The sequence below is a fragment of the Ailuropoda melanoleuca genome, chromosome 9 (genome assembly GCF_002007445.2).
Source record: "Ailuropoda melanoleuca isolate Jingjing chromosome 9, ASM200744v2, whole genome shotgun sequence".
Lineage (NCBI taxonomy): Eukaryota > Metazoa > Chordata > Mammalia > Carnivora > Ursidae > Ailuropoda > Ailuropoda melanoleuca.
In genome coordinates, this window is record NC_048226.1 from 73474477 (window position 1) to 73497665 (window position 23189).

A 23189-nucleotide genomic window follows, 5' to 3' on the forward strand; every position below is an offset into this window, starting at 1 on the left:
TTTGGCAACAGTGTCTTTTCTCGTTTTTTTTTTTTTAAAGATTTTATTTATTTATTCGACAGAGATAGAGACAGCCAGCAAGAGAGGGAACACAAGCAGGGGGAGTGGGAGAGGAAGAAGCAGGCTCATAGCGGAGGAGCCTGATGTGGGGCTCGATCCCGTAATGCTGGGATCATGCCCTGAGCCGAAGGCAGACGCTTAACCACTGTGCCACCCAGGCGCCCCCCCCGCTTTTTTTTTTTTTTTGATACTAGTCATTCTGACTGGTTTGAGGTGGTATTTCGTTGTGTTTTTCATTTGCATTTTGCTGATGATTAGTGATGTTGAGGATCTTGTCACGTACCTGTTAGCCATCTATTTGTCTTTAGAAAACTGTTCAGATCCTCTGTTCATTTTTCAAATTGGGTTGTTTTCCTGCTATTGAATTGTATGATTTCTTTATATATTTTGGATATTAACCCTTTGTCAGATTTGCAGATTTTTTTTCCCATTCAGTACACTTCAAATTGGGTTGTTTTCCTGCTATTGAATTGTATGATTTCTTTATATATTTTGGATATTAACCCTTTGTCAGATTTGCAGATTTTTTTTCCCATTCAGTACACTGTCTTTTCATTTTGTTGGTTTCTTTTGCTATGCAGAAACTTTTTAGTTTGATGTAGTTCCATTCATTTATTTTTACTTTTGTTGCCATTGCTTTTGGTGTCTAAAATATTTCACTGATTTGAGTAAAAGTGGATTGAATCCTAATCATGAAAGCAGAACTGTCATATTTACGTTTCATTTATCCAAATTTGACTACATATGTTCAGTATACAAAAATTATTTATCTATTATAGTATGGACATTATATATTAGCTAATTACTTTGTCTTTGGTTGGTGCACACCAAAACAAAAACAAAACAATTCAAATCCATGTTGGAGAGAAAGAGTGCACAAAATCACATTGTGTAGTGTATGGTGATTTAATGGGTTATCAAGGGTAATTTTGACAACATGGAGTTTTCTCCTTATGCACTTATTTTAAAGCATTACCCATGTTAGAGGTTATTTTATTGTGATATTAATGTAAGTAGTTTTCTATGAATTAGGTTAATTTTTGCATAATCTGTGATAATTCATAGATTGATGCCAACATGCTACATTCTGCAAGAAGCTTTAACTACTATAGAACTGAATGTTTTTTACGGTGATATGCTTATAATTTCTATATTTCTATATTGCCTAGTTTGTTCATATTTATGTGGTTTGCAACTTATTCATATATTACCTTCAGGTGCATATACAAACATCATTATAAATGGTAGTGACTCTTCCCCCCCAACCCCAGAAACTACAGTGTACCTGAAATATTTATATGTTTATAATGAAAACAACACAATACCAACTTGAAAGTGAATTGCCTAGATGATTCATAAAGGAGATAAATATACTCATAGTAATGCTTTGAAAGCCTTGAAAGAAATGTGTCATCAAAATGTTAGTATGTTTTCACTTACAAAGAAAAAAGTTCTTTTTGGAAACTGGTTTACATAGGATTTGGAGTTAACATTCCAGTTTTTCAACTGATTGAAACCATTGGCTATTTTATTTCCCAATGTTCTTTGGACTTATTACCATCTGCTGTTTGTTGTTAGGGCATGCAAAATTCCTGGGGTTGTATATCCTCCAGCAGATTTCTTTGTTATGGTCCATTTTTGTAGGCTGTTAGTTCAATTTTTCTTGGTAGGTCTAGTATTCCTTTACTAAAATCTGTGTTTTGAGCTCTTCCATGACCTGAACGACAAATTCCTACTTTCCAAAAGAAATAACAAAGCAAATGTAAATTATAATAGCTTAATTTATTCTGACCCTGTTAAATACATGCAACTTTTTTTGCTTTCAATAACTAGATATGTTTTCCTTCTTATTTTCATTTGTTCCCTGAACTAAAATCATTTAACTTATATTGTTACCTAAGGTGTGGTTAAGCAGTACTTCATTCCACTAGCCCATTAAATAAAGCTCTCCCTGATCTATTGCTTACTATAATGGTTGATTGTGTCCCCCTACTTCTCCTGATTTCTCCACAAGGAAAAAAAGTATTGAAGTCTCAACCCTCAGTATCTCAGAATGTTACCTTTGGAGCTAGGGTCTTTTTAGAGGTAATCAAGTTAAAATGAGGTCATTAGAATGAGCGCTAATCCAATATGACTAGTGTCCTCATAAAGAGGGGAAATTGGGAAACAGACACACACATAGGAGAATACCATGTCAAGATTGGAGTTAGGTTAATATAAGTCATTGCTATTCCTTTATAATGGGCTGCCCTTCTCTCACACTCATATTAAAAATTTACCTTTCATTTAAGGTCCCAATGCTCAAATGCCAGATTGTTTATGAAAATTACATGAACAATAAACCCCTCTTAAAATTAAGGGTATTTCCTCCCTAGTGTCCCACGTTGAGATCGTTAGTTAAATTCCAAAGGGCTAGCAGATTGTCTTTCCATCACCATAGTAGTTGTCTAGGGCCATGTATTCTGGGAAGGTTTGTTAAATGAGTTATTGGAAGGAGACATGAGATATACACATGAAAACTGCTAGACACAGGTGCAGTGCTCTGGGGCAGGTGCGAAGAAGTCCACTCTATGGGGAGGATGAGTAGCACATGGGGAATTCTCCCAATCTAACCCAAGCTCAGTTAGTTTCTGCACGTTCCTCCAATGGCCCTAGGAAAATTTTTTCCTCATTCCACTTATCCTCATTCTCCCCAGGCAGCAAAACTGCTGCAAAAATGTTCTCTTGTATTTTATTTTTGTTCATTTTCATTTAATACTTAACCTTTAATATGAAATTGATTTGGGGTGCAGTGTGACCTAATTTTCTTCTAGAAGTCAACTTTTTCTTTTACCACATATTAAAATCTTATATATCCCAGAAGCACATTCTTTTATTGATTGATAGTGATTTGGGGGGCTAATTTTATTTTAATTATTTTAACTCCATAATAAACTTGAATATTATGCAAGGCACATCCCTTTGATTACCTTTTTGTCTGTAAAACACATATTAACAAGATGTTTACTACAGATAAATTGAAATACATCTTTATCTTTGAGTTTAACATAAAATTTTATTATAAAAAACGATACCTTTCCAGTATTTGGCATTATCATTGTTTAATGTGAATTTTCATTCTTTAGCAAAATTTTATACTTTTATTCACACTTAAGCTATCTCTTTTTGAAGTCATTTATAATTCTCTTTATTTTTTTTCCTCCATTAAATTAGGATTATAAATGATTATTCACTTGGGAATAGTCCATTTTTATTCAGATTCTTTACTCAAGTAATGTTTCAAATCTAGTAAGCTTTTGGTCCATTTTTTAAAATTTTCTAAGTATAGAATTGTTGAAATAAGAATGGCTCTTTTTAAAATATTTTGTTACATCAATGTTTTCAGATTTGTTTCTTATTGTAATTGGTTAGAACTTCTAAAAACAAGAAATAATAATGATCAGAGTCAGAATTCTTGATGATTTCTGTTTGAATGGAAATTTCTTTTACCTATCACATCAAGCATGAATGGGTGTGAGATTTTCATCGATTGTCTTTTCAGGGTCTTCTGAGATGATTTCAGTTTTTCTTATGCAATTTATTGTTTTGGTGTTTTATAAGATTTAATAAACTTTAAATCCTTCTTACATTTCAGATGAAATCTAACAGCATTTTATAAAATTCACAAATAAAATATTCAAGAAAATGTCTTCCATGAAGCTTTGAAGGAATTAACTGATAAGAATATATTATATCAAAGCCTTATGTGAAACAATTTTTTAATATTAAAAAATTTTAGTGTTTTGGGCTTGATATTTGGGTCAATCTTGATAACTTATATTAGCAAATCGGCCTTTCTATTCTTACTATAATTTCTAATTTTAATCATGTTTTATCACTTTTTTCTTAATTGAATAAAAATTTGTTACTAAATATGTTTATATATCTAAATTTGTACAAATATACTCATTGCTGCTTCTGTTAATACTGATTTGTATTTTTATCCCTATACTTTTTTCCTTCTGAATTCTTTGCATTTTATTATTCTTTTAATTTTTTTTATTGAGATATAGTTGACATGAAACAGTATATTCGTTTCAGCTGTGCAATATGATTCAATATTTGCACATATTGCAAAAAGATCACCACAATAGGTTCAGTCAACATCCATCACCGCACACTGTTAAAATTTTTTTTTCTTATGATGAGAACTTACAAGATTTATTCTCACTTTCAGATATACAACACAGTATTATTAATTATAGTAACCATGCTGTGCATTACATTCCCAGGACTTATATCTTTTATAGCTAGAAGTTTGTACCTTTCCCCCCCTTTTCCCAATCCATCCACCCCCATGTCCTGCCTCTGGCAACCACCAATCTATTTTCTGCATCCATAAGCTTGCTTGCTTGCTTTTTCTTTCTCTCTTTATATTCTACTTATTCTTTCTTTATATTCCACATATAAGTGAGATCATATGGTATTTGTCTTTTTCCATCTGACTTATCTCAGCATAATATCCTGAAGGTCCACCCATGTTGTTATAAATGGCAAGATTTCCTTCCTTTTATAACTGAGTAATATTCCAGTGTGTATACATGCAAAAACTTTTTTATCCATTCATCTGTGGATGAACGCTTAGGTTGTTTTCATGTCCTGGTTATTGTAAATAATAGTGCAATGAACATGTGGTTGCAGATATCTTTTCAAGTGAGAGTATTCATTTCCTTTGGATGAATACCCAAAAGTGGAATTGCTGGATCATATGGTGGCTCTATTTTTAACTTCTTTTCTATACTGACTGCACCAATTTGCATTTTCATTTGTAGTGGACAAGGGTACCATTTTCACTATATCCTTGCCAACACTTGTTATTTCTTGTCTTTTTGATAATAGCCATTCTAATAGGTATGAGGCTGTATGTCTACTTTGGAAAATGTGTGTTCCAGCCCTCTGCCTATATTTTAATCGGATTTTTTTTTTTACTACTGCGTTGAATGAGTTTTTATGTAATTTGGATATTAACCCTTTATCAGATATAGGATTGCAGATACTTTCTCCCACTTGGTAGGTTACCTTTTCTTTTGTTGATCATTTCCCTTGTAGTGCAGAAGCTTTTTAATTTGATATAGCCCCAATTCTGAATTTTGCTTTTGTTGCCCTTGATTTTGGTCAAATATGATAGAGAGGGCGCGCGCGAGCGTGCCCGCGTGCCACTATCAATGCCGATGAGCTTAGTGCCTATGTTTTCTTCTAGGAGTTTTATGGTTTCAGGTCTTACATTCAAGTCTTTAACTCATTTTGAGTTATTTTTTTGTGTATGGTATAAGACAGTGGTCCAGTTTCATTCTTTAGCATATGACTGTTTAGTTTTCCCAACACCATTTATTAATGAGACTGCCCATTCCCCATTGTATATTCTTGGCTCCTTTGTCCTAAATTAATTGACCATTGATTCATGTGTTTATTTCTGGGCTCTGTATTCTGTTCTATTAATCTGTATATCTGTTTTTATGCCAAACCGAACTGTTTTAATTATTATAGCTTTGTAATACATCTCATGTCAGGAAGTGCAATGTCTCTAGATTTGTTCTTCTTTTTCTAGGTGATTTTCACTATTTGGGGTCAGTCTTTTGTGGTTCCATATAGATTTTAGGATTGTTTGTTTTATTTTCATGAAACATACCATTGGAATTTTGATTATATTGAATCTATAAATTGGTTTGGGTAGTTTGGAATTTTTAACCATATTAATTCTTCCAATCCATGAGCACAAAATACCTTCCATTTATTTGTGTCTTCTTTAGTTTTTTTCATCAAGGTCTTAGGGATTTCTTTGTATAGGGCTTTTACCATCCTGGCTCAATTTCTTCCTACGTATTTTCTTCTTTTTAATGCAATTATAGAGAGACTGTGTTCTTAATTTCTCATCAGTGTACAGAAGTGCAACACGTTTTTGTATATTGATTTTGTATCCTGGAACTTTACTGAATATATTTATTTATTAGTCCTAACAGTGTTTTGGGTGGAGTTTTGGGTTTTCTACATATAATGTCATGTCATCTGCAAATAGTGATAGTTTTAATTCTTCCTTCCCAACTTGGATGCCTTTTATTTCTTTTCTTGCCTAATTGCCCCAGCTAGGTCCTCCAAAACTATGTTGAGTAAGTGGCAGGAATCAGCGTCCTTGTCTTGTTACTGATCTTAGAGGAAAACTTTCATTATTGAGTATAATGTTAACTCTGGGCTTTTCATATATGGCCTTTATTATGTTGAGTTATATTTCCTCTATTTCCACTTTGTTGAGAGTTTTTATCATGAATAGATGTTGAATTTTGTCAAATGCTTTTTCTGCATCTGTTAAGATGATTGTATGATTTTTATCCTTCATTTTGTTAATGTGGTGTATCACACTGATGGATTTATGGATGTTGAATCATCCTAGAATCCCTGGAATAAATCCCACTTGATCCTAGTATATGATGATCTTAACATTTTGTTGAATTTGGTTTGCTAATATTATGTAGAGGGTTTTTGCATTTATATTCATCAAGGATATTGTCTGTAATTTTCTGTGGCATTCTTGTCTGGTTTTGCTATTTAGAGTAATACGGGCCTTGTAAAAAGATTTTGGAAGTGTTCCTCCTCTTTTTTTTTGAAAGAGTTTGAGTAGGATTTGTATTCAGTCTTCTTTATATGTTTGGTAGAATTCACCAGTGAAGGTGTCTGGTCTGGTTGTTTGGTCCTGGACTTTTGTTTGTTGGGAGGTTTTTACTACTCATTCAATCTTACTAGTAATGGGTGTGTTCAGATTTTCTGTTTCTACATCATTCAGTCTCTGTAGGTTGCATCTTTCTAGGAATTAGCCATTTTGTCTGGATTGTCTAACTTGGTGTGTAAATGTTCTGAGAAGTCTATTATGGTTCTGTGTGTTTCTGTAGTATTAATTGTAATATCTCCTCCTCCATTTATGATTTTGAGTCCTCTCTTTTTCTCTTGTCAAATCTATCTAAAGGTTTGTCAATTTTGCTTATCTTTCTGAAAAAGTAGCTCCTTAGTATCCTTGATCTTTTCTATTTTTTTTTTTTTGGTCTTTATTTCATTTATTTCCCTTGATCTTTGTTATTTCCTTTCTTTACCAACTTTGGGCTTCATTTGTTCTTCTTTTTCTAACTCCTTGAAGTGTAAATTTGGGTTGTTTGGGATTTTTTTGTTTGTGTCTTTTTTGTTTGTTTCTTGATGTAGGCTTTTATTATGAGTTTCTTAGAACTTTTGCTGCATCCCATAAGTTTTGGTTTGTTGTATTTCCATTTTCATTGTCTCAAGACATTTTTTAGTATCTCTTTGATCTTTTCTTTGACCCATAGATTGCCCAGTAGTATGTCGTTTAATCTTCATTTATTTGTAAAAATATTTTACTTTTATTATTGTAATTGATTTCTAATTTCATACTATTGTGGTCAGAAAAGTGCTTAATAGGATTTCAGTCTTTTTAAATTAAGACTTACTTTGCAGCCCAACATAAGCTTGATATATGCTTGAGAAGAATGTGCATTCCTTTGCTTCAGGATGCAGTATTCTGTATATGTCTGTTAAGTCCCTCTGAAACAACGTGTCATTTAAGGCCAGTGTTTCTTTATTGATGTTCTGTCTGGATGATCTATCCATTGGTGCAAGTGAGGTATTAAAGTTCCCTAATATTACTGTATTGCTGCCTATTTATTCCTTTGGTCTGTTAATATTTGCTTTTTATATTGAGGAGTTCCTATGTTGGGTACATAAATACTTTAAAATGTTATATCCTCTCATTGGATTGACCTCTTGAGCAGTATGTAATGACCTTCTTTGTGTCTTATTAGAGTCTATCTTAAACACTATTTCATCTCATATAAGTATAGCTGCCCCAGCTTTCTTTTGGTTTTCCTTGTACATGGAATATCATTTCCTATCCCTTCACTTTCAGTCTGTGGGTATCTTATATCTGAAGGCTCTCTCTTAGGCAGCACATACATGGGTCTTGTTTTTATCCATTCAGCCACTCTAAGTCCTTTTGATATGGGAAACAAAGGCAAAAGAAAATTTTAAATTTCTTTACTACCTACAGCCCATTGACAAGTCTTTGAAACAGGCAGAGTGACATTCCTCTAGGAACTCAGCTGCCTGGATGTTAAACTTTCCTAAGGGCAAAAAGCAATCTAGTTTAACTTTATCCCAACCCCCCAGGATCCTGTAAGTCTATTTTAACATATAAAAATTCCTTTGGAAACTTCCTTTATCTCTATCCCCCGAGATATATGTTGGCAATCATCCCCCAAGAATATGGCCCACTGATATACTTCTGAAGGGTCTCGTGACTGAGGTTTTACTAGACATCAATAAATGACCTTTTCCTAAAAATAGCCCCTTCAAGATCCTGGAAACCTTGTTTCCAAAATACCTTGGAGGCTTGTGCAGTCCCTAACCCCTTGCAAATTGAAAGTATATAATCCCAACTCCTCAAAACCCCAGTGCAGCTCTTTCTGCCCATGGGTCCTGTCCCCATGCTTTAATAAAACCATCATTGTTCACTGAAGATATCTCAAGAATTCTTACTTGGCCATCTGGCTCTGAACCCCAACATTTCCTACACACTTTGATCACAGAATTTAGCTCATTTACATTTAGTAATTATTGATAGGTATGTACTTATTGCCATTTTGTTCACTGATTTCTGGCTGTTTTGTAGTTCCTGTTTCTTCTCTTGGTCTTTTCCTTATGATTTGATGATGTACTCTAGTGGTATGGTTAGATTCTTCCCTCTTTGTCTTTTGGGTATTTATAGTAAATTTTTGCCTTGTGGTTATCATGAAGCTTACATAAAACACCTTATATATATAAAACAGTCTATTTTAAGATGTTAGCAGCTTAAGTTTGAATGCATTCTAAGCTCTACATAATTATCCGCCTCCACATATTATGTTTTTGATGTCACAATTTACAAGTTTTTATTTGGTGTATCCATTAACAAAGTATTGTGGTTATAGTTGTTTTTACTACTTTTTTTCTATTAACCCTCATACTAGATTTATAAATGATTAACTGACCACCTTTTACAACTGTCATGTATTCTGAATTTTACTAAATATTTTACCTTTGTCAATGAGATTTATACTTTCATAAGTTTTCCAGTTACTAAATAGTGCTCTTTAACTTCAGCTTAAAGAGATCCCTTTAACATTTTTTTGTAAGGCTAGTTTATGATGATAGTCTTTTAGCTTTTGCTTTCCTGGAAAAGTATCTCTCCTTCAATTCTTAATGACAAGTCTTATTCTTTCTTTTTATGAATACTTAGATGTAAGTCTTTTCTAGTTCTATTTCTTTTAAATAGTTAATAAAATCTGGGATAGAAAATTACATATTACTATACATTTATCATTCTATATGTTTTGATATTTAGTATTTTTATTACTCTATGAATTGTTCACAGCTGTTTTAGATGTTCTCTTTTTTATTATGGGTAGATAATTGATTTTCAGTTTCTGTGGTTGGGATATGTTTTGTTTTAGATTCTGTGTTTTAAAGTTTATACTTTTTACATTATGGAGAATTATAGATTTTAAGTTTATTGTTTAAAGTTAAGGAGGTGGCACCCTCTAATATGTAACTACAGGACTCTGATTTTAGCCCAACGACTATATAAGCATTACTGAGTAGATTTACCACTCTTAAGTCATAAGAACATGAGAATTTTGAAATGACAGTCACTTTGATTTATGAATCTGACCACAGTTCTGTTTCAATCTTCATGATTATCTTAAGTGATAAAATAGTATTTCTCCAGCTAAAAAAATTTAATAAGTAAGGTTAAGGAGGTGATCAATTTCAGTTAAATGCTCCTGGACAATATGAAAATGTTTCTTTCCTTTGCTGTATGGGAAACTAGTCATATATCTTCATTTAACTTTATTTAAGTAAAAACCTCTTATTTCTTCCTCTCTTATGTTTGTGTACTTGATCTGTCAAAAATGGAAAGTATCTGTTAAAATCTCCCACTATCATGTTTTCAGCAATTTTAATTTGTCCTTTCTGTTTGTGTTTCCATATTTGTATGCATGTCTGTCTGAACCCCAGAGAAAAAAGTTTGAGCGATCTCATACCTCAACACCCAGTGCAGAATTATTGGTGGTCCTGAAATGCCCCTCTTTTCTTTTGCTATACGTTTATTCCTTTACACGCTCATTCTCTATTCCACCTACCTCTCATTCCCCAACACACATTCAGGTTAGAAACCTTTGTAATTGGTTTAACAGATGTCTGTTTGTATATATGCTTATGTGATATATATTGTATAATGTGCGTATGTTATTTAATTTTCCTAAGGGGTACTGTTCATGATATTGTCAACTGCTTTTCACTTTTTTTCCACAAAGTACTATGCCGATATGACTATCAATTTTGCTGTGCATGTTGCTTTTCAAATCTGCTTCGTTCTCCAAGCAAGTATGTATGTATTCATCACATTTATCCATTTATTCTCTCAATAATGGCACCCAGATTACATTCAACTCCATACAGCAAATCTGAACAAATTTTCTTATATACTTATAATATACTTCTTTCGTATATAAAGATGATAAGAGTTTCAGAAGGAAAGGTATCAATCTAGATGGTAATCAGATGGTAATTTAACTAGATAGTATCAGGTTTCTTACAAAGGTTGCAATCTGCATTTCTGGTAGCAAGGCGTGAAGATCCCTATCCCTCTTATCCAGCCAGCACTTGGCATTATTCAGCTTTCTAATTTTTGACAGTCTGAAAGGTATAAAATGATACCTCATTTAAATCTGCATTTCTTGTTGTTAGTTTGAGCATGTAGTCAAATATTGAGGCCTTTTAAATTTCATTTTCTATATTTTGCTTGCTTTTAGTCTTTGCCTATTCAGTATTGCTATTCCTCCATTGTCTTGTTTGTTTGAAAAGTTTCCTTTACAGCCTGGGCCAGAGGTCAGCAAAGTTTGGTATGTAGGCCAAATCTAATATGCTGCCTATTCTCATTACAGCTAAAAGGCTAAAAATGGTGTATATTTTTTAAATGATGTGGGGAAACTGAAGAGAAGAATAATATTTGGCAACACATGAATATGATATCAAATTGAATTTTAGTGTCCATAAATAAAGTTATATTGAACATAGCCTCATTTATTTATGTATTATGTATTGTTGGCTTGGTATTGCTGGCTTTATGCTACAAAGGCAGAGTTCAGTAGTTCAAACAACATGTGACACACAAAGCCTAAAATCTTTACTAGCTGTTCCTTTACAGAGAAAGTTTTCTGATCTCTAATCTGAAAGAAAGTTTCTGATTGATTTCAGACATGATAAATTCCACCTTTCAATCTATATTTATTAATTTAGACTTTACATCCTCCAATCAATAGCCACTATTTTGATATATCAAATTGGTTTTAAAAATGTTTTTTTGTCTGCTACTCTGTGCTCTTAAGGTTATGTTTAAAAAGTTCATTTCCTCTTCTATTCACAGATATTTTCTCACATTATCTATAGTTTTACTTTTACAGATAATCTGTTTTATAAAACATGATTCCATCTTTGCTAATTAATGAATGAGCTATATTTTAATTTTTCTCCATAGTGAACCAATTTTCCCCAAACCATCTAATAAATAACTTGTTCTTTCCATTTAGTAAATAAATATGTAGTGCCATCTTTCTTGTATATTGTTTTTATGTGTTCATGGGTCTGTCTCCAAATTTTCTCTTTTGATTCATCAGCCCATTTATTTATAGTAGTTATTGTAATAATTGAAAGAGCAAGTGTTGATCTTTGCTTTTCTATTATATGTAAATGTAGTTATTTGCACACTTCTATTTTGTCCATGTAAATTTCAAATAGGTTTTTTTAATACTCCAGATGGGTATTTTTTTTATTAAGTTAAGGCAATAGATTAAATTGGGAAAAACTGATATCTTTATAATTTTTTTTTCAAATTCTAGTTTAGTTAATGTAGTTATATTAGTTTCAGGTGTACAATATAGTAATTCTATAACTCTATACACTACTCTGAGCTTATCTTGATAAGTGCACTCTTGACTCTCCTTCACCTATTTCATATTCCCCCCCACACTCACCTGCACTATGGTAACCATCAGTTCTCTATTGTTAAGAGTTTATTTTTTGGCTTGTCTCTTTTTTAACTTGTTTGATTCTTTCGTTTTTTAAATTCCACATGTGAGTGAAATCATGGTATTTGTCTTTCACTGACTTATTTCACTTAGCATTATATTCTAGATCCAGTCATGTTGTCAGTAATGTCAAGATTACATATTTTTTTTTTTAGATTTCATGCTTTTTATGGCTGCGTAATATTCCTGTGTGTGTGTGTGTGTGTGTCCTCTTCTTAATCCAATTCATCTATTGATGGACACTTTGGCTGATTCCATAATTCAACTATTGTCCATAATGCTGTGATAAGAATATGCGTGCATAAATGTTTTCCAATTAGTGTTTTCTTATTCTTGGGGTTATACCCAGTAGTGGAATTAGTGGATCATATAGTATTCTAATTTTTAATTTGTGCAGGAACTTCCATCCTGTTTTCTCCAGTGGCTCCACCAGTTTGTATTCCCACCAACAGTGCATGGGATTCCTTTTTCTCCACATCCTCACCAACACTTGTTATTTCTTGTGTAATTGATTTTAGTCATTTTGACTAGTGTGAGATGGTACCTCATTGTGATTTTGATTTTGATTTCCCTGATGATTAGTGATGTTGAGGATCTTTTCCTGTGCCTCTTGGCCATCTGTATGTCTCTGGAGAAATATCTGTTCATGTCTTCTTCCCATTTTTAATTGGATTATTTGGGTTTTTTGGTGTTGAGTTGTATACTCTATATACTTTGGATGCTATTCCTTTATCAGATATGTCATTTGCACATATCTTCTCCCATTACTTAGGTTGCCTTTTAGTTTTGTTAATTGTTTCCTTCATTTTGCAGCAAGTTTTTATTTTGATGTAGTCCCAATAGATTTTTTGTTTTTGTTTTTGTTTCCCTTGCCTCAGGAGACATATCTAGAAAAATGTTTCTATGGCCAATGTCATAGAAATTGCTGCCTGTGCTTTCTTCTAGGATTTGTATGATCTCAGGTTTCACATTTAGGACTTTAATCCATTTTGAGTTTATTTTTGCGTATGGTGAAAGAAAGTGATCCAGTTCCTTTCTTTTACATGTAGCTGTCCAGTTTACCCAATTCCATTTGTTGAAAAGATGGTATTTTTTCCATTGCATATTACCGACTCCTTTCTTGAAGATTGATTGACCATATAATTGTGGGGTTTTTTTCTGGGCTATTTTGTTCTGTTGATCAGCATGTCTGTTTTTATGCCAGTACTGTACTATTTTGATTACTATGGCTTTGTAGTATATCTTGGAATCTGGGATTGTAATAACTCCAGTTTTGTTCTTCTTTTTAAATATTGCTTTGGATATTTGGAGTCTTTTTGTAGTTCCAAACAAATGTTAGGATTAATTGTTTTAGTTCTGTGAAAAATGCTATCTGTATTTTGATAGGGATTGCATTAAATCTGTAGAATGCTTTGGGTAGTATGGACATTTTAACAATATTCTTCCATCCCATAAGAATGGAATATCTTTCCAGTTGTTTGTGTCATCTTCAATTTCTTCCATCAGTGTTTTGCAGAGGCTCTCTTTGCTATTGTGGGCAGCGTTTGGTGCCTGACCCAAATACGGTGCTTTAACTAGGTGTGCTCCTGTCTGCCTGTGAAATAAGACCTGCCACCCCTGCTGCCTGAGCCGGGACTCTGCAAAACTCCCAGACTGGGAGAGGCTATGTGAGCAGGGGTCTAGGCTGGTCTTTGGGGACCAGGCCCACCAAGCTGGGACTGAGGCAAGCAAGATTGGGAAAGGTGGTTCCGCAGGAGCAGGTGGAGGTACAGGGCTTGGTGTGAGGAAGTTAGGTAGTGAGTGTGGGTACTGCACTGGTTTCCACTGTTGTTCAAGCATGTAGACCTGGGGCCTAGTGAGGGAAATTGTGCCTGCCAGCTCTTTTGTTAGTGGGGAGTCTTCCAGTGATCCCTGCCCCTTCAGCACATAGTCTAAGATTAGTAAACAAATCTCCCTCCCATATACCCCGGGCATTTTTTCCAAACTGCTGCTTCCTGCTGTATCTCACTGGGGCTGTTCTTTTTGCTGTCTCTTTAAAGGTGGTGACTCAATTTCTTCTTGCTCTCTTGGTTCTCCTAGAGCGGAGCCACTGATTTTGAAGGTTTCAGATGTTAAGTACCACTGATTTTAAGATCTTGTGAAATCATGCCCCTCTGGTTTCAAAGCCAGATGTTGTGGGGATTTATCTTTCTCATGCAGGTTTCTTTTGCCTGGGGTATCTTGGGTGAAGTTCTATTTCTTTCCCCTCCCCGCCCCCACAGCATGCCTCCCTCTAGTAGACAGTCCTGCATATCCTCCCTTCCTACCCTCTCCAGTTGTGGCCTCTTCTCTACAGTTCGCTGTGGAGATTCTACTTGGCCAGTCTTCGGTTCATTTTCTGGGTTATTTACAGTGATGTGGGTGCTACCTTGTTGTAGCTGTGGGATGAGATGAGGTTAGGGTCCTTCTACTTGGCCATCTTACCAGGAAGTTCTGATATCTTTATAATATTAAATGGACTGATCCACAGCACAGAATATATTCCATTTATTCATATAATTATCTACATACATTAGTAGAATTTAATATTTTTAAAAATTGAGTTTTATGTATTCCTCACAAAGATAATTCTCAGTTACCTTAAATGTTTATTGTATTGGAAGGATGCCTTCTTTAAATTGTATTTTCTAGTTGATTTTTGCTGGTATAGAGAATGCCATTGGTTTTTGTATATTGATTTCCTCTGGCAATCTTGCTTAACTGTTATTTGTTAATTAAGCGGATTTATCTAGGTATGTGATAGTATTTCTAAATAACATTTTTGCATCTTCCCTTAGAAGCCTAATACCTTTACTTCACCATCAGCATCACTATTATTGTTATTATACTTTATAGTATTGGCCAGGAGGTCTGATACAATGTTAAATGACATTGTTGGTGGGAATCTTGTTCTTTAAAATGAAGTAACTCTTAAGTTTTCCATTAAATATACTATTTATTATATTTGTGTACGTGTAGATATAAACTTTAACAATTAAGGAGATTTCCTTCCATTCTGGTATGTGACTAGTTTTTTTCTAATAAATGAATCTGGAAATTTTTCAAAGATTTTTTTTTCTCTATTGAGACAGTCACGTTATTTTCCCTCTCTATATGTGGGAAATTTTCAATTTTTCTTGATATAATTCACACACCATTAAATTCAGCACTTTTAAAATATACAGTTTATCCATAAAGGTATCTAGTTCTAAAACTTTTTAATTACCCCCCAAAGGAAATCCTGTACCTATTAGCAGTTATTCCTCATTGCTCTGTGTCCCCAGCCCCGTCATATTTCTGTCTATATGCATTTGCCTATTCTGTGCATTTCATACAAATGAAATCATACAATGTTTACTTTCATGTCTGGCTTCTTTCACTTAGCATTGTGTCTCCAAAGTTCATCCATATTGTAGCATATATCAATACTTCATTATTTTTTAGTTCAATAATATTCCATTGTATAGATATAGCATCTTTTATTTATTCATCACTTGAATATTTGGGATGTTTCTACTTTTTGGCTATAATGAATAATGTTGCTATGAACATTTGGATACAAGTTTTAATATGGGTACACATACCCCCCCCCACTTTCATTTATCTTATGTACATACCTAGGAATGGAATTTCAGAAATAGAAGGTAACTCTATGTTGAACTTTCTGAAGAATTGCCAAACTGTTTTTGAAAGCAGCTGCATCGTCTCCATTCCCATCAGCAACACATTAGCGTTTTCTATATCTTCACCTATACTTTTTTTTTTTACGGGGACCTTTTTTTATTGTAGTCATTCTATTAGGTGGGAAGTTCTATCTCATTGTGGTTTTTGACTTGCTTGTCATTAATAATTATTAACCATTTGTATATATTCTTTGGAGAAATAGCTGGTCAATTTCTTTCTACATATTTTAATCAGATTATATCTTTGTTATTGAATTGTAAGAATTCTTGCCAATCTGGATATCTTTTTTCTTCTTCCCTAATTGCTCTGGCTATAGTCTCCGTATGATGTTGAATAAGAGTGGCAAGAGCAGACATCCTTGTCTTGTTCCTAATTTTAGGAGGAAAGCATTCAGTCTTTCATCCATAATATAATAGTTGTGAATTTGTCCCAGATGCCTTTATCTGGTTGAGAAAGTTTCTTTCTATTCCTAGTTTGTTTAGTGTTTTTATAGTAAGTGTGTTGGATTTTGTCAAATGCCTTTTCTGCATCCATTGAGATGATCATGTGGTTTTTATTCTCGATTAAATGGTCTATTGCATTGATTGATTTTCATATATTGAACCAACCTTGTATTCCTGGAATGAATCCCACTTGGTCATGGTGTGTAATACATTTCATATGTTGCTGGATTTGGTTTGCTAGAATTTATTATGAATTTTTTGTCTATATTCATAAAGCATATTGGTCTGTAGTTTAATTTCTTTTAATATCTGTGTAATGATTTGGGAATCAGGGTAACATTGGCCTCATAGAATGATTTGGCCAACTCCAAACGAGATCCCAGACAATGCCAAGTGGAATAGAACTATCACGCAGTTGATCTAAACAATCCGTAGAATCATGACAGATAATAATCACTAAAACCCATTTCTTAAGATATAAAAATTACAGTCTTGTTTCCTTATCTGAGTATACCCCAAACTCCATTCAAGATATGCCTTGTGAGCAAGGGTGGAGGGTCTCTTGAACTCAGGGGAGATAAATTGTTCTGATTCTCATCAGGGGTGGGGAAGGTGGTCCTTATCTGAAGTTAGGAAAAATTCAAAGATGCTACTTCAAAAGAGGGTTCTAAGAAAATACATTTGAAAAGAGGTAAATATACATATTTGAAAAGAAAGGGAATCAGAGTATTTGTCTCCAAAAATAAAGGGAAGTATGACATTGAAGACCTATAAAGGGACTGTGATGTTTGTTCAAGGAAGTAATACACTAATAGTCATTTTGTTCAGAGGTGCCTGGGTGGCTTAGTCAGTTAAGTGTCTGCCTTTGGCTCAGGTCATGATGTTGGGGTCCCTGCTCAGCAGGGAGTCTGCTTCTCCTCTGCTCCCTCTGCCTCTCCCCCTGCTTGGGCTCACTCGTCCTCTCTCTGCCAAATAAATAAATAAAATCTTTAAAAAAATCATTTTGTTCATTTTTTGACAAAACATATGACAAGGTTTTTGGGGAGATTTTTTGCTCAAGATGGGCTGAGTTCCTCATCTTTATAATTTATCACTTTTATAGTAGCTATTTCAAGTGGGTAGAACCAACTATAAAATTATGCGGTTTTTTTCCCCCTCTATCTGCCTATTTCCTCAGTATCCTCTTTCTAATGGGACCCTTGAAGTTCCTCGTATCACTGTCAGTAATGGATGGAAGGATATTGAGAAGATTGAGATTTGTTTGCTCTCTAGGACGTGCATTCTCTAAAGACATAATATGACCGAGCACTGGCACAGTGGCTAAGACTGGTCTGGGGAGGAATCATTTATCACAGAGAATGAAAAGATTTGCAATCAACATTTCTATTCCAGCTGATTCTATTTATTATGTAGGTCAAATGGAGCAGATTCAATCAATATTTGTAGGGTATCCAAAGCCAGACTGAGGGAGGCACAGAATATTTCCTATTAAGAAATCCATAATACTTTGACATTTGAATATACTGCCTTTCATAGAATATTGGAATCTTCAGTGTTTTAGAACATTTAGTAAAAACATAAAGCAAAAGTGTTACTTTCCCCAATAGTTGTTCCATTTTAAGAACGCTTTATCTCTTTTTTTCCAACAGCCTGATTATGATATGTGTAAGTGGGAATGTCTTTGAGCTTATCCTACTTGAATTTTGTTGAGTTTTTTGGGGTGTGTAAATTAATATTTCCCACAAAATCAGGGAGTGTTCAGCCATTATTTTTTTCAAATATTCTTTTCCCTTCTTCTTTCCTTCTGTTATATGTGTGCTGGAACATTTGATAGTATTCCCCAAGTCTCTGAGCCTGTATTCACTATTCATTTTTTCTCTCTGTTCCTCAGATCTGTTCCTTGAACTACCTTCAAGTTCACAGATTCATTCTTCCAGCTCAAATCTGCTTTTGAGTCTCTCTGGTAAAATTTTCATTGTAGATATTATATTTTTTTAATTTCAAAATCCACCCCCCCCCACTTTTTTAAAGTTTTTTTTTTCCCTTCCCTTTAAGTTGTTTGACCAGCTTGTTGTTTGCCCCAGCCATTATTGGTATCTCAGGCAGCTAAGATATTAAACAGTTGCTGCTTAATGTCTTTGACAAACCCCTTAAGGGAAAAAACAAAAAAAAGGTGTTTGCATTAGGCAAACTTGGGTCAGTTCAAATAAAGACAAGTCATTTTTGTGAAGATTTCACGGGAACTGCCAGACAAGTCAAATAATGACAGTTTTCTGGGGCTTTGGAGAGCTCCAATCCTTTCCTCCCTCCAGTGACTGCTATGCTCTTGCTTTCCCTGTGATTGTGGAATTATTGGTTTTCAAAGCTACCATGGAGATGGGGAGTGAGGTATGGAAACAGGCCAAGTTCAAATGCCTCAAAGGTAGTGTTGTTACTGAGATTCAGCTGTTCTTAAATAAATGCTTCCCAGATTGTTTTAGCCTTTAGTTAATTTTCAGGTTCTGAAAAAGTTGGACAATTTTTGCCAGTGCTTCTATTGCTTTTATGGAGAAGATTTTAGATGACCTTTGGTTCACAAGTTCCATTGACATCATTCATTCATTCATTCATTGAATGATTTTTTCATGTGGAATTTTCCTTGGATAATACTGATTATAATGCATGATTTAAAAATGTTGAATTTTTTAAAAACAAATTTTATTGGGGATTTTTGCTTCCAGATGCATAAATGAAATTGTACTATTTGTTGTTTTGTCATCTGATTTTGGAATTCTAATTATACTTTTCCTGAGTAATATTCAAACTACCATTCAAAATGACAATGTTCACTGTTTAATCATTATGGGGCATAGCTAATCAGAATGTAAGCAACTAATACAAGTGTATAAGTAAGAATTGGTTGAATATTATCTCCACCTGTTAATTAGGCTGGGCAGCATTTGCTATTTCCTTGGACAGCTTCTTCCAGTGTTATCTGTTTCTGAACAGTTGGTGGAACTTATCTGTAAAATCTAGGACCACTGGGGGGTGAGGTGGGAGAAAGCTGTTGACTGTACTTTGTTTCTTTAATGCTTCTTATTCAATATTTCTATTCACTTTTGATTCAATTTTGGATACTTTATACTTTTAAATAAATTCACATACTTAGGTTTTAAAAGATATTATGAAGTTGTTCGTAATACTCTCTTGTTTTTACTTTTGCCTCAGTCATCACCTTCATAGCTTTTCCACCTCCTAGTCTACAGTCGAATCCAGAATCACTCATTATATTTAGCTTTTATATTTCTTTAGCCTCCCTCGATCTGGAATAATTCTTTAGCAATTTCTTCGTCATTCATGACATTGGTATATTGAAGAATTCAGGTCATTCATTTTGTAGGCTGTTCTGTTTTATTCAGTCTAATGTTTATTTATGATTAGAGTCAGGTTGTATATTTTTGGAAGAAGTACTAATGTGATGTCCTTCTAGGAACCATAATCTTTAACACAAGTGCTTGGAAATATGTCATGTTTGCCAAAAATACAAGATTCTAAAGCATTAATTTTCTTACCAATTTCCAATTTATTATATAATCATCAGAGGAAAGATTATCTATCATCTTTATTCTTTAAAATGTATTGAGGGGTTGGTTTTTTTTTTTTGTATTTTTGTAAATGTTCCATGTGTATAAGAGGAATATATATTACAGTGAATAACAAGAATTTTCAATTTCATTCAAGTGAAATATTTTTCCCTTTCTCACTGAAAGCTTAACACAGGGGAAAGAGGCATGCTTACTTAGTTGCACGATTTCCTTGTTTGGTTCCTTCATCCGTTCTCATCAATTCTTTCTCTATATCCTCTCATCTTGAATTTGATAGTGGACAAAAGTGGGAGAGGAAGAGGAGAGAGAAAACTTTTATTTGCCTGCTATTATGCACATCTATGTTGATGTTCAGGGGATGTTCAAAGTTGAGTGTTTCTCTTGAGGGTAGTTGCAAGGGGTTCCTCAAAGATTCCCCAGCTGGAAACATTTGTCTATGGCTCCCTGATCCAGGCTGTGCCTCTTTAGCTGGTTGCTTATTCCCTCTACACTGAACCTCTGCCTCTAATGATAAATGTCCCCTTTTTTCTACTAGTAACATTGCTATTCAAGCTCCAGAAGACTGGAATCAAGCTATTTTTCTTAAAGTTCCTTAATAGGTATAAGAAGACATCTCTTTCTTTTACCTGTGGAGGGGGGAAAGAAGTTCTTTCTTCTCACCTCCTGCACATATTTTCCCTGAATGTGGTTCTTGGGCTGAGTGTTGCAAACTACTTAGCAACTATTCCAAAACAGATGGAAAAAGACTCATTTTAATAATTAATCTATTATAGACTCAAGATGATACCAATTATGTTCTCTAATGACAATGCACTGTAATTAGAAAATGAGGGAAAATGATACTAAAACGTTTTTTTTTTTCATGTCAATGAAAACTTCACAGCTCTAATAGTTAAGTCAGTGTTGTAGTACCACAGAATTAGACAAAAAAAAAAAGACCAATAGAAGAGAGAGCCCAGAAATAAGGCTGCACATATATGGGAGCATGAACTGTGACCAAAATGCCAGAACAAATTAACAAAATACTGAGAACTATAAATGGTTCTTGGAGGTCCTGCACACCTGCTCCCACCACAGCATGTTGCATGCTGCTTGCCTTGGGCCCAGCCTAAGCCATCACTTTGTGTCTGCTGCTGCCACCCAGGCCATGCCAGCCCCCAACCAGCAGCCTGAAGTCTTCTATAACCAGATCTTCATAAACAATGAGTGGCACAATGCCATCAGCAAGAAAAGATTCCCCACCATCAATCCTTCCACAGGAGAAGTCATCTGTCAGGTAGCTACAGGAGACAAGGAAGATGTGGACAGGGCAGTGAAGGTGGCCCAGGCCACCTTCCAGCTGGGTTCACCCTGGCACCACATGGACGTGTCTGACATAGGCCACCTGCTGAACAGCCCGGCTGATCTGATCGAGCAAGACTGGACCTACCTGGCAGCCTTGGAGACCCTTGATAGCAGCACGCCCTATGTCATCTACCTGGTGGATCTGGACATGGTCCTCAAATGCCTCCATTATTACTGTAGTTGGGCTGATAAGTACCATGGGAAAACCATTCCCATGGAGGGGAAGTTTTCAGCTACACCCATCATGAATCTATCAGAATGTGAGGGCAGATCATTGTGTGGAACTTCCCATTCCTGATGCAAGCCTGGAAACTGGGCCCAGCCCTGGCAACAGGAAAGGTTGTGATGAAGGAAGATGAGCAGACTCCACTCACCACCTTCTATGTGACCAACCTCATTAAGGAAGCTGGCTTTCCCCCTGGAATGGTTAATATTATTCTTATATTTGGCCCCACAGAGGGGGCCACCATCGCCTCCTGTGAGGATGTGGACAAAGTGGTCTTCATAGGCTCCACTGAGGTTGGCCACCTGGTCTAGTTTGCTGCAGGGAGCAATAATCTCAAGAGAGTGACCCTGGAGTCGGGATGGGGAGGGGGGGAAGAAGCCTCAATATCATCATGTCAGATGCAGACATGAACTGGGCCATGGAGCAGGCCCACTTTGCCCTGTTCCTCAACCAGGGCCAGTGCCGCTGTGCAGGCTCCCAGACCTTTGTGCAAGAAAATATTTACCCTGAGTCTGTGAAGCAGAGCATCACCCGGGCCAGGTCTTTTGTAGTTGGGAACCCTTTGACAGCCAGGGACCTCAGGTAGATGAAACTTAGTTTAAGAAGGTCCTTGGTTATATCAACTCTGGGAAGGAGGAGGGGGCTAGTCNAGTCTGTGAAGCAGAGCATCACCCGGGCCAGGTAGATGAAACTTAGTTTAAGAAGGTCCTTGGTTATATCAACTCTGGGAAGGAGGAGGGGGCTAGTCTGCTGTGTGATGGAGGGGGGATTTCTGACTGTGGCTACTTTGTCCAGCCCACTTGTTCAGAGATGTACAAGTCAGCATAACTACTGTCAAGGAGATTTTTGGGCCAATGATGCAGATTCTGAAGTTCAAGACCATAGAGGAAGTCACTGGGAGAGCCAACAATTCCAACTATCAGCTGGCTGCAGCTGTCTTCTCCAAGGACTGGGCAAGGCCAATTATCTGTCCCAAGCCCTCCAGGCTGGCACTGTGTAGATCAACTGCTGTGATGTGTTTGGGGCCCAATCACCATTCAGTGGCTAGATGTCCAGCGTAGCCAGAAGCTGGGAGAGTATGGGCTGCAGGAACATACTTAAGTGAAAATCATCAGAGTCGAAGTGCTTCAGAAGAGCTCCTGAAGAATTGTGCCAGCTCCCTCACTCATCCAGCAACAGAGGGAAAAGACATCAGCAGAAAAACCAAGAAAAATGACCCTTGTACACTAATTCTCCCACAAAATCTCTTGATCAAGTCCCAGAATTTGAACTGATAAATGGGGTGGGTATGGGGCAAAAAGTACATGAAAGCGTTTTACACTGCAACAATAGTAGTAGCTTCCAGACTGATTTTTCAATACAAGATTCAAATGTCTTATCCTATCCATCTGATATACTTCTGTCACTTGCTTTTATGGGGGAACAAAAAGCCATTGTTTTATATGTATACTAACAAGTTGGGGCAATAGCTAGAGCCCTGCTTTGTAGTCTGCACTAAAATTCATTAAAAACAACGCTGCTGTTCACTTTTTGGTTAAATAAATAAATAAATTGTTCTTGGAAAATTGATTATCCAAATATAAAAAATGATAAATTCTTGCCTCATTTTATACACAAAATTGAAATCCAGATTAAAGAACAAATTATGAGAAGCAAAACTTCAAAT

General features: G+C 35.2%; 1 long non-coding RNA gene and 1 pseudogene across 5 annotated transcripts in view; both read left to right on the forward strand.

The window, feature by feature from the left end:
• LOC117803789 overlaps positions 1–23189 on the forward strand; it is a 146466-nt gene that overhangs the window by 87497 nt on the left and 35780 nt on the right. The window contains exon 5 of one of the 5 annotated variants that reach the window (XR_004627877.1): positions 18261–18332. The exons of the other annotated variants lie outside the window; for them this stretch is intronic. This is a non-coding gene — a long non-coding RNA (uncharacterized LOC117803789). The remainder of the gene's footprint in view (positions 1–18260; positions 18333–23189) is intronic. 5 annotated transcript variants of the gene reach the window in all.
• Positions 20728–23034, forward strand: LOC100470036 (annotated as a pseudogene).